This window comes from Achroia grisella, unplaced genomic scaffold (assembly GCF_030625045.1).
Source record: "Achroia grisella isolate CSIRO2021 unplaced genomic scaffold, CSIRO_AGI_Agris_v1 utg778, whole genome shotgun sequence".
In the NCBI taxonomy this organism is placed as follows: Eukaryota; Metazoa; Arthropoda; class Insecta; order Lepidoptera; family Pyralidae; genus Achroia; species Achroia grisella.
Genome location: NW_026713018.1, coordinates 663,047 through 676,530, shown reverse-complemented (window position 1 = coordinate 676,530; position 13,484 = coordinate 663,047). Strand labels below are relative to the sequence as shown.

Sequence of the window (13,484 nt, the reverse complement as noted above, 5' to 3'; positions counted from 1 at the left end):
AACTAAAGACCTAATGGAAGGGTCTCATCAGCGAGTATTGACTGAAATAATAATAATAATCTCAAGACAATTCACACAGCGCTATCTAGACCCAAAAAGCTTTTTAGCTAAAGACGTAATGGAAGGGTCTCGAGTATTGACTGAAATAATAATAATAATCTCAAGACAATTCACACAGCGCTACTAGATAGCGCTGTATGAATTGTCTTGAGATTATTATTATAAAAGTTAAGGTAACTAAATATTTACCTAATGGAAGGGTCTCGCGAGTATTGACTGAAATAATAATAATAATCTCAAGACAATTCACACAGCGCTATCTAGACCCAAGTTAAGGTAACTAAAGACCTAATGGAAGGGTCTCGCGAGTATTGACTGAAATAATAATAATAATCTCAAGACAATTCACACAGCGCTATCTAGACCCAAGTTAAGCTAGCTAAAGACGTAATGGAAGGGTCTCGCGAGTATTGACTGAAATAATAATAATAATCTATTTCTAGTATTTATATTCTTATGTATGTACTAAAAAATCGGTTATTTCAATATTACAAACAGACACTCCAATTTTATTTATATGTATAGATTTACAAGAGCAGCTTCTCCTGATTTTTACGTTAATACATTAATTAATGTATGCAAAACTGTAATAAAGAATATATGGACGACCTCGGTGGTCTAGCGGTCAAGCACACCGCTTTACGACCGATGCTCGCGGGTTCGATTCCTCGTTCGGCACAAACAATTTGTATTCATGAGTATAATTGTTTGTATCGGTCTGGGTGTTTTCTATGTATAATATGTATATATTAAAAAAAAATATCTATGTGTATATGTATCAGTTATCTAGTACCTATAACACAAGCTTTAACTAGCTTAACTTGGGTCTAGATGGCGCTGTGTGAATTGTCCTGAGATTATTATTATTGTTATTCTATATATGGAATTGTATTATTGATATTGTATTGCTGACCGTCCGTATGTTTATTCAGTATGCAACAATGTCCCGGCGTCCTTGTGCGAAAGTGACAGCACCACTTTCTTGCGACCTCTCCTTTTTTAGTCTGACACGACGGCCATAAAGAATGTTTATAATATATTATATTAAAAATAAACTAATTACAGCACTATGTATTTAACAATAGGTGTTTAGCGTGTGTAATAGGTGTGTAGTGCGTAGCGGTTTCTATGTTGATTGTCGCATGCCTAATCCTTGTTTACATTAACTATATAATTAACACAATATTTATTTAAAAAAGATACACACAAATTTTTGCTTATTCTTCTTGTGATGATTCTGCATTCTGAATGAGCAGTAGAATAAAAAAACTTGACTATTCAAAAATGCTTATATTAAGTTTATTTGAATAAAGATTAGTTCTATTTCTATTTCTATCTCTATCTCTATTTCTATTTCTATTTCTATTTCTATTTCTATTTCTATTTCTATTCCTATTTCTATTTCTATTATCTATTTCTATTCGAATCTATAAATTCTATCGAATATATAATTGAATCACTTGTTGTATTTAAAAGAAATATAAGTTTAAAAAAACTTATGTTTCTATATATAAATACATCTATTGACTATCGGAGGGTTGTGTATTATATATATATATAATGTATAAATTTATTAATCGTACGCGTGTAATATAACTTTATTAAACAAATAAAAAGATTTATTCTAAAGTAAAAGTAGCATAAGTTACTCCTTATTACATTAGCTACCTGCGAGTGAAAGTCCCTTCAAAATCGCTCCAGCCGTTTCAGAGATTAGCCGGAACAAACAAACAGACAGGCAGACAATTGGTAAAAAATGTTATTTTGGTGTACGTACCGTATTTATATTCATATGCATGTAGTAAAAAACGGTTATTTCAATATTACAAACAGATGTTTTATAGTTTTGTAATAAGTTTCTTATTGTCTATCGGAGGGTGGTGTGTGGTGAGAGACCGGCTGCTTGCTATTCAGGTCTGCATAATGCACGCATTGTTGCCGACCGTGCACTTGTGTAAATACAGACGACTCATTTATATATTAATGTTATGGACTTATGGGACTGTGATACTGTATAAGGTAAAATTACATCCAAAAACAGACAAGAATGTACCCGAGCGTATATATATATATCTTATATATAAAATTCTCGTGACACAGTTTTCGTTCCCATACTCCTCCGAAACGGCTTGACCAATTCTCATGAAATTTTGTGAGCGTATTGAGCAGGTCTGAGAATCGGCCAACATCTATTTTTCATCCCCCTAAATGTTAGGGGTAGTCCACCCCTAATTTTTTTTTTATTTTATGGCAAAACAACGTTTGCCGGAGATAGTTATATATATATATATATATATATATATATATATATATATATATAATGTGCTCTGCGACATGCTACTATTACAATTGTAATTAAATTATTTTAGTCAACTAATTAACAAAAAATGGCTATATAGTTAATTCATATGATTTGACCTCGGTGGTTTAGCAGTTTTTTTTTTTAATTTTGGAGATGATAATGAAATGGTTCACCCGCCTGCGCTAACGGTTTACGCTGGTGCCCCACCAGTGGAGGATAATAAGATGAGCATGAAATCAGGTCAGTTAGCCCATCGTGACAAATTCACTAGGAATTTATAAGAATGGTTTCCAGGGAGAACCGCGTGGAGGTCGAAACATGGTACATTGCTAGTAATGGAAATTACTAGTTCCCATTACTAACAATCCGGTTTAACACACCGCTTTACTTCCGGTGGTCGCGGGTTCTATTCCTCGCACGGTACAAACATTTGTATTCATGAGTATGATTGTTTGTATCGGTCTGAGTGTTCTCTATGTATTTACAAAAAATATATCTTAGTATTTATATCAGCTATCTAGTATCCATAACAGAAACTCTACTTAACGTGGGACTAGATGGCGCTGTAATTGTCCAGGGTTATTTATTTATTTATGTAAGGTTTCGCCTCTCTACGAGGCATTCAGTAACTAACGAACTATAGACAAATAATATTAAAGATAAACAATATTAATCTATTCTCAATTTGACCACATACTTTAAATATTATACTGGGCCCATAACCTGATGGAGATATTCAGTGGATTACACATATACAGTAGCAAATATAATTTGTTCTCGTTCCGATCAGTTGCACGTTACATATCAACTGTTAGTTAGCAACATAATAATAATAATATAATAATAATAATATAATAATAATAATAGGGTATTTGCCAAATGTAGGTAAACAATAAGGTGTTATAAATATGTTGTTGAGATCCGTACATTAACCTCGTAAGAGGTGTGCAAATATTTAAAATTGTAGGTACAATTAATGTTTAATGAAATAAAATTACTGTACTACGTCATCATACCGATAGTCATTAATCAATTGTCTTTACGTCAATGTATCAGTCAGGAAATCACCAACTGTGTAGTAAGTTTTATTCAATCAGTATATTTCTAAGAGCAGGGTGTTTTCTTTAAATTGATGGATACTACCAATAGATTTATGCCCTTGGAAGATTATTATATATTCTAGGTCCCATTCCTAAAATACTATTACACGACATAGCAGTTTTATGGCGCTGTGTGAAAATTACACAATTTATCATTATTATTATATTCCTTTGATGTTATTAAAAACTTCAAGGTTCGTATTAATAAAAATAGACACCTCATAAATGTAAATATTATGGAGCCGTAAGTAGATTGTATTTTTAAAATATGGAACACAACTATCATTATTTTTTAAATTACACATCGCCATGATTATTTATTTTAAATGTAATGGATTAGAATTTTTCTTCTAAAATCAATGTGCCTTGATTTTGAATTTGAAATACGTGCGTACATAGTGACTTACGTACTTTACCTATATAGAGATTATGAATGATTTGGAGCTATGAGTCAGCAAGATAAGTTAAGTACACACAACCCGACACGACAACAATGGGCGGATGTGTATGTTTGTGTGCTGAGCATCTCCTATAGTGCCACTCGATTTTTTTTACTTATTGCCACATATATTACACTGGCTGCCCAACACGACTTCGCTTAGTAGTTCTTGATTTTGCGCTACAATACAATCTTAAATATATATAACTCAAAGATGACTGACTGACATAGTGATCTATCAACGCACAGCCCAAACCACTGGACGGATTGGGCTGACATTTGGCATGCAGATAGATGTTATGACGTAGGCATCCGCTCAGAAAGGATTTTTATTAATTCTACCCCCAAGGGGTTAAAATAGGGGATGAAAGTTTGTACGAAACTATGTCAATTTTAAACCGATCTGGCTGAGATTTTGCATGCATAAAGCTACTATGACGTAGTTATCCCTATAGAAAGGATTGATAAATTCCACTTCTAAGGAGATAAATTAACGTGGGCGAAGCCGCGGGCAAAAGCTAGTAATATATAAGTGTATTTTTTTTAAATTACAACGAAAACTATAATAAACTTGGTTTAGAAGGAAAGTTCAAATTGAAGACGTATTCATGACTGTGTATTATTGTAAACATGTACAACATTTATTTGAAAAGAATACGACTTTGAAATGAATAGAAAAAACTTATAATGCATAGCGCTGACAATATTAGTCGATTGCACTAAGAATGAGTGCGTAGCGGTTTCTATGTTGATCGCATGCCTCTTACTTGTTACTGTGTATTTATTTATTTAAAATGATATTTTTCAAAAGAGCAACACGCATGTTTTTTTCTCATTCTTCTTGTGATGAGTCTGCGTTCCGAATGAGTGGTGGAATTAAAAATAAATGACTACACAAAAGTGCTTGTATTGAGTATATTTGAAGAAGTTTATTTATTTGATAAGGATACGAACTGAGTTTCTTGTCAGTTCTTCTCATCTCGATATCATTCCGAATTGACGGTAGATTTGACATATCATAAGAGTCTGTAATAGACCTACATGAATAAAGATATTTTGAATTTTGAATTTGAATAATGTACGATTCTTTTTCTGTCGCTAAAGTCGTCTCGGTCACGTGTGCGAAGTCACATGCGTAAACTAGTATAATAGTGAAATCAATGGTACTCATTCAGTACTGTACTTAGCGCAAGTTATTTGGCTAATACATACATAAATTACAGACAGATCAATACAAACCACAAATAATAGTAATAATAATCTCAGGACAATTCACACAGCGCCATCTAGACCCAAGTTAAGCTAGCTAAAGCTTGTGTTATGGGTACTAGATAACTGATACATATACATAGTTTTTTTTTGTAAATACATACATATTATACATAGAAAACACCCAGACCGATACAAGCAATCATACTCATGAATACAAATGTTTGTGTCGTGCGAGGAATCGAACCCGCGAACTTCGGTCGTAAAGCGATGTGCTGAACCGCTAGACCACCGAGGTCGTCAAATAACAAACAAATACGTATATTGTTTGAGAATCGAACCCGCGACCATTAGTGAGGTAATTTCAACCACTACACCACTGAGATCTTCAATTATAATAACTGGCGTCAAGAATTACGTTAATTATAACATTTAATATATTTATTTTATTGTCCACAATTTCTCTAATCTACATCTGATAAAACGTAATAACGCCTCTTCAAAATGATTAATAAGCCACGTAGCGGCCAAATGGTCTGGTATCTCGACGATAATTCGATAAAATGACACGATATGTCCATATTTTATCTGATCTAAGCTTATCTAACTCTCAAAGTAGTGATAAGCGAGATCTGAAAAGATGCAGTTATGTTCATGCAATTCTGAATGAATGTGATAAGGTTTAGGAAGGGAATTGTAGTTAATGTGAACTAAAAAACTGAAAATATTACCTATTTGGATTGTTAATAATGTGAACTAGTGTAGCCCTATTTTTTTTATATATGACTAGCGGTTCCCGCGACTCCGTCCGCGTGGAATTTAACTTTAATTTTCTAAAATAAAAGTAGTCAAATTTACTCCTTATTACATCAGCTACCTGCCAATACAAATGCTGTCATAATCGCTCCAGCCATTTCAGAGATTAGCCGGAACAAACAGACAGACAGACAAATATTGTAAAAAAAAAATTTTGGTGTATGTACCGCATTTATATTCATATGCATGTAGTAAAAATCAGTTATTTCAATATTACAAACAGACACTCGAATATTATTTATATGTATAGATGTATAGATAATGGAATGGTGCACCAGCCTGCGCTAACGGTTTACGCTGGCGGGGCACCAGTGGAGGATGATAAGCATGAGGTCAGGTCAGTTAGCCCATCGTGACAAATTCGCCAGAAATGTATCACGATGGTTTCCAGAAGGTACCGCGGAGGTCAACCTGATATGGTGCATAAGTACATTTCTAGCAACAAGATCATCAGTCCACATTCCAAGTCCAACACTCCCCTTTCCCCGTAATATCTCTGTTTTTATTTGGATGATAATGGAATGGTGCACCCGCCTGTGCTAACGGTTTACGCTGGCGGGGAACCAGTGGAGGTTGATAAGATGAGCATGAGGTCAGGTTAGTTAGCCCATCCTGATAAATTCACCAAGAATTTATCACGATGGTTTCCAGGAGAATGGTTGAGCGAGAGAATGGTTTTGGGTTCAATGTTGACTGTGTGAAAGATGATATGGTAAGAAAGGAAGTAAATAACGCGATGACTGCGAACAGAGATGAATGGAAGAGAAAAACATATTACGACGACCACAAATAAATGGGATAAGGAAGAAGCAGATGATGATGATGATGATGGTTTCCAGGAGGAACCGCGTAGGTCAACCTGACATGGTTTGGCGGGACAGTTAGTTGTCATGTATCATCACTACATAGTATAAAACAAAGTCGCTGTCGCTGTCTGTCCGTCCATATGTATGCTTATATCTTTAAAACTACGCAACGGATTATTTTAATAGATAAGGTGATTCAAGAGGAAGGTTTATATATGTAATACATGTACACCCGTGCGAAGCCGGGGCGAGTAGCTAGTGTATTATAAAAAAACATGTCGAAGCCGCGGTCAGAAGTTAGTTTATTTTATAGCACTTATGGATAATAAGAAACGCTACCGAAATATGAATTATGAGGGTCAACGAACAGGAAATTGTTTTTTTATTGAAGTATTTAAAAAAAATTACATAAACAGAGCAATAATTTGACTATAAAACATTAAAAATGAATTAATAAATCTTATTAAGTACTAGCTGTTCCCGCGACTTCGTCCGCGTGGAATTTAACATTATTTTTGTAGAATAAAAGAGATTTTCTAAAATAAAAGTAGCCTAAGTTACTCCATATTGTATCAGCTACTTTACCTCATCACTCACTCATCACATCACTCATTCACGCCGGCCTTTTAAGAAGGAATAAGCTCTTTTCTTGAAGATTGCAATATCGTATCGGTTCAAACACGAACAGTAATATATCAAAATTAAATTACCAAAATATAAGTCGAGTGAACTAAATGTAGAATGAAATAGCCTAAGTTACTCCTTATAACATTAGCTATCTGCGAGTGAAAGTCCCATCAAAATAGGTCCAGCCATTTCAGACATTAGCCGGAACAAACAGACCGACAGACAGACAGACAAAAACGGGAACAAATATAATCTTGGTGTATGTGTCGTATTTATATCCATATGTATGTAGTTAAAAACGGTTATTTCAATAAATGTATAGATAATAACCGCGTCAAATTTAAAACTTAAAATTCATTCATTTCTACATATTGTCTTTTGCTATAATCAACTTATTATTAAAAAAAAAATCAAACAGTTTTAATGATGCTGCGTGAGCAGACGTAATTACCGCGTTGTAGATCTGATCTCCACGACAAGACGCAGATTCCAGCGCGCTCATTAATTTTGATCTATTTGTTGCAGCTGATAGCAGCATCTCTGTTGGAGCTCTCTCTTTGCTCGTAAACTATGAGGTGAAAGGTGATTCAGAAGTGGCATCTTGTGGAGCTTCAATTATCCAATTATGTGCTTATACGCGTTAGCTGCCGCTTATATGTTGTGGTTGTTTTTTTTATTAATTAAACTTTATTGAATTGTATAGTAGCCAGTTTAGTTAACTAAAAAAAAATTTAAATAGCATATAGCATACATATACATAGTATACAAATAAAAGATTTTTTCTAAAATATAAGTAGCCTAAATTACTCCTTATTACATCAGCTACCTGCCAAAAAAGTCCCGTCAAAATCGGTCCAGCCGTTTCGGAGATTAACCGGAACAAACAGACAGTGTATATGTGCCATATTTATATTCATATGCATGTAGTAAAAAACGGTTATTTCAATATCTGTTTTATTTATATGTATAGATAGATGAAGCATAATGTACAGTAGACGTAAACTTGGGTAATGTGCTTTAAAACATATTTATATAATATATTTATATAAATAACAGAGTTATCTAAAAGTCACATAACTTAGGTGAATAATTAAAAAACGAAAGTCTGACCATAAAGATGATATATGTAACATAATGTGTGGTCGAACAAGATTCACTCGAATTAATTATGAATATATAACGACATTAGATCATTTTCCTAGCCGCTTTCACAACTGATATCTGTCAATATGCAATCATATAAATTAATTAATGGTCGAGCGCAGTGATGGCTGGCTCATCCGTCATGCTCGTGAACGAGTGCTGCTTGTAGGGACTGGTCTGCTCTTATCACTACGACTGATTTAATCTTATTGTGTATTTATATTTGATCCTAATAAATTAGTGCTGGTTGGTAGTTTGTATTCACACGTTTCGACTTGTAAAATGTGAATATGCAATGATGTTTAAAAGAGCAACACACAAGAGAATCTTGCTTATTCTTCTTGTGATAAGAAAGCTTATCCGAACGAGCGGTAGATAAAAAAAAAATTGTTATTACTATTCAAAAGTGCTTAAATTAAGTTTATTTGAATAAATGATTTTCTAATCTCTTAGACGTAAACTTAAAAAAATATTATTAATCGAGTTTCATTGAAATAATTGGGCTAGGGCTAGTTGGTAGTTTATATTCACAAACTTGTAAAATGTAAACTTACAAGGATTATTTATGGTAAATGGGGCAACCCACAATTTTCGTCCTCGTTCTTCCTATATAAGACAGCTTTCCGAATGAGCGGTAGATAACTATAACTATTCAAAGTGCTTAATTTAAGTCGATTTGAATAAATGATTTTCTACTCATATATACTCGTGAACGCGTGCTGCATGTAGGGACTGGTCTGCTCTAATCACTATGACTGATTTCCTCTTATTAATTGTTTAACCATTTGGTTGTATACTTAACATGTTTTCTATTTGAGTATTTAATTGAATTAGTGCTAATCGGCAGTTTGTATTCACACACTTAAACTTAAAAATGTAAAGTAATAATAAAATTATATAAAAGAGCAACACGCTGATGTTGATTCTTCTGATGATGAAGTTCTTTTTGTGATGAGACAGCTTTCCAAATAAGCGGTAGATTAAAAAAAATGTGATGACTATTCAAAAGTGCTTAAATGTAAATTTAAACTAAATATCTGTTTTAGGCAGAATATTCTACGGTTTTTCGTAAATTGATTATGGATTATAAAAAATATTTTAAAACAATTAATTATGGGCAGTGTTTCTTTTTCAAGATTTATTTTTAATACTGTATAATAGTGTTTTTATTCAGTGATGTCCTGCAGTTGATATATTTTTTAATGTATAATATTCTTTTGACTTTGTTACGAAAGTAAAAAAGATACATAATGTTTTTTTTAATTTAAAGAAAGCCAGCTTTTCTCAGTTTGGTATAGCCGTCTTAAAATAGCAGTAAATTAAAGATTGTAAATAAATAAAACAGAAAATTTAAAAAGATATTTCGTTTTCTTTTAACTTTATAGAAACCAGCTCCTCTCAGTTATAGCTAGCTATCAGATATAGCTGTCATAAAAATGCAGTAAATTAAAGATTGCAAAACAAATAAAATAGAAAATGTTAACACTATTTTTTTCATGTCACATTATCCAGTTATAGATGATTTAAACATAGTTTAAATTTAAATAAAATGCATATATATGTATATACGAAATGGTAATAGACCTTCTAGTATAGAAAGTCTTCTGTCTGTATGAAAGTATTATATATGTAACTGCTGCACTCGCGACTTCGTCCGCGTGGAATTTTATTTTATTTTTCTGAAAGAAAAGCAGTCTAAGTTACTCTTGGATACGTTAGCTACCTGCTAATAAATATAGCTTACACATCAGAATAACATATAGGCTATTTTTTATATTGAAATTTAAAACGTGTGTAACCGCGGGCACTGCTAGTCTATGCATATAAATAAAATTGAGTATCTGTTTGTTTCGGCTAATCTCTGAAATGGCGTGACCGATTTTAACGGGACTTTTTTTGGCAGGTAGCTGATGTAATAAGGAGTAACTTAGGCTACTTTTATTTTAGACAAATAAAGTTAAATTCTACGCGGACGAAGTCGCGGGAACAGCTAGTTAACAATAAGTTTCTTTAATGTAGAAGCAGATATGAGATAAGATCATGATCATAACGTAGGTACGTCTCTATTGACTGTGCATCAAATTACATACAATTTAAAACGTGTGTAACCGCGAGCACTGCTAGTCTATGCATATAAATAAAATTGAGTATCTGTTTGTTTCGGCTAATCTCTGAAATGGCGTGACCGATTTTAACGGGACTTTTTTTGGCAGGTAGCTGATGTAATAAGGAGTAACTTAGGCTACTTTTATTTTAGAAAATAAAGGCAACTTCCACGTGGATGAAATCCGAGTACAGCTAGTAAAATATAAAATATATACATAGTCTGCTCGCCGCGATGTCGATGACCTTCAGACTTCTCAGGTTAGAACCTGCACCAAGAAGCCGAGGAAGTACGTTCCGACTCAATTACGCGGTGCATACTATAGTTACGCATACATTATTCATAAAGTAACAACCCCTACTGCAATTAGCTTTTTTTTTATAATATACATACAGACAACAATGTATGTATGATGGTCTGTATATCATTGTTGACTAGCTGTCCCGTGCAACTTCGTCTGCAAACTTACTTGAAATTTATCGTTACATTTCGTCCAATTTACATAATATCTTTTTAAATTATTGCCTATATGTTATTTTGATACATAAGCTATATACTATGAAGTTTCATCAAAATCGGTTGAGTTTGCATTTATAAAGCTACTATGACGTAGGCATCCCCTAAGAAAGGATTTTGATAAATTCCACCCCTAAGGAGATAAATTAACGCGAGCGAAGCCGCAGGCAAAAGCTAGTATATATATAAATTACATATTTCGAATACACACATACAATTATAAGTCAACATACTCATGAATACAAATGTTTGTGCCGTGCGAGGAATCGAACCCACGACTATCGGAAGTAAGGCGGTGCTCTAAACCGCTGGACCATGGAGATCGACAAATACATATTTTAGTTGAATTAGAACTTAAACGAAGCAATCCATTTACGTACTTTTATTTTTAATTTTTATTTTATAGTAATACTAGCAGACCCGGCCACGTGTTGCTGTGGCTAAAGTTCTTGAATAAAATAATATTGCGACTATAAATTGAGATGTAAGCTATCCTATCTTTCAAGTTGGATCAAATTGCACACAATGTGCAAATCAAATTTGCTATCAGTTCAGTACTTTAGGAGTCCATCGCGGACTAACAACGTGAGGGGGAAAGGGGATTGTTAGTAATGTGGATTGATAACCCCATTGCTAGCAATGTACAATGTCAGGTCGACCTCCACGCGGTTTCCCCTGGAAACCATCGTAACAAATTCCCGGTGAGCTTGTCACGATGGGCTAACTGACCAGACCTCATGCTCATCTTATCATCTTCCACTGGTGCCCCGCCAACGTAAACCGTTAGCGCAGGCGGGTGCACCATTCCATTATAATCCAAAAAAAGACTAACAACGTGACACGTAATTTTTAGACATATAATAATATATATGCCGTTTCCTTTCCGTTTATGTACTTACTATGTAGATCAAGTTCACTGTCAAATAAAATGGACAGACGAGTCCGTAGAAACAAGGTTGTATAGTGATTATAAAGAGTCGAGGGTGTTTTACATTCTGCCCTAGCTAATATACCTAAGTACGTATAGCTCACCCATACAGTGTTGCCACCTTTCTGTTTTTACCACTAGAACTGGTGAATTTGAACGGCTTTCTAGTGTCTGCTTATATTTTAGTGGAGTTAGAAATCATTTGTTTAATAAAAAAAATTAGAATTGATGAATTGAACAGTTTGACGACCTCGGTGGTCTAGCGGTCTAGCCGCTTTACGACCGATGGTCGCGGGTTCGATTCCTCGCACGGCACAAATATTTGTTTTCATGAGTATGATTGTTTGTATCACATATCCTTCAATCGTAAATATGGCAATAAGAAAATTTCTATAATATTTTTTAGACTATGATATGGATTTAATTATTTTAGATTTTTTTTTAAATTATTATAAAATCAGTAGGTTTATCCAGTTCAATCGTTACTCATTTAGTAATTCCTGCTTTTGATTTTAGGAGTTACATTTTTATATGGCAAAAAACTATTTTTTTCTAATAATTCTTACATTCTTTTAATAAAATATTTAGAATATTTTTTATTCTAAATTGTAATATAATGTGAAATTATTAGAAAAAAATAGTTTTTTAGCGATTTCATTAGTCTTTCAAACATTTGGTGATTTCAGGAGGTCCATAGTTATTTATATGTTTGATAACTAGTTTTTTTTAATTCTTTATTGCACTTTAAAGAGTGTACAAGAGGCGAGCTTAATGCCACATGGCATTCTCTATCAGCTAACCTTTGGGTAGAATTAGAAAGCGTTATAGTGCAGTAATGGCGAAAATTTGTGATATTAATACTATAATATATAATTAATTAAATAAAATCTATGTACATATAATTTTTTTCTAATAATGATTAGATTTTGTGATAGACAGAATAACTTATGAATATGTTTTAATTAAAATCAGTATATTTTACAAGCTAAATTGTTATTTATTTAGTGGTTTCATAAATCGTTTGAACATTTGATAATTGTAGTAGGTCCATCTTTCTCATCATCTGGCAACACCGCAGCCATCCCGTTGTCCCGGGAGCAGGGACAATCGATTCGCGGTGGCTTCCCTGCCGGCGCGCCGGCGGCCGGCCATCCACCCGTGGATTGCAAAAACTAAACTAGAAAAATAAAAACTCACCTTCACACCTCAGCGAGATTTCACACCAAAGAAATGCAAAACGAAATCACTTTTGCACTCAAATAAAACGTATATGTTCTACACAAACATCAAATAACTCGACACTTTTTTTTATGTTATACTAGTATTTTATACTTAAAATTACGTGTACCGGTTCAAATAGTACCGGTGCGGTTATATTGTTCTTATACGATATGTCGACAACACTACTCAGACGGCAGTTCGCGGCGAACTGAG

General features: G+C 33.5%; 1 protein-coding gene across 1 annotated transcript in view; it reads right to left on the bottom strand.

Annotated features, from left to right (window-relative positions):
* The window catches only part of LOC131850631 (protein singed), a 96,155-nt gene extending 82,671 nt beyond the window's left edge, over nucleotides 1-13,484 (bottom strand). Inside the window, exon 1 of the mRNA XM_059200930.1 lies at nucleotides 13,248-13,484. The gene's annotated coding sequence lies outside the window, so the exon portion shown is untranslated. The remainder of the gene's footprint in view (nucleotides 1-13,247) is intronic.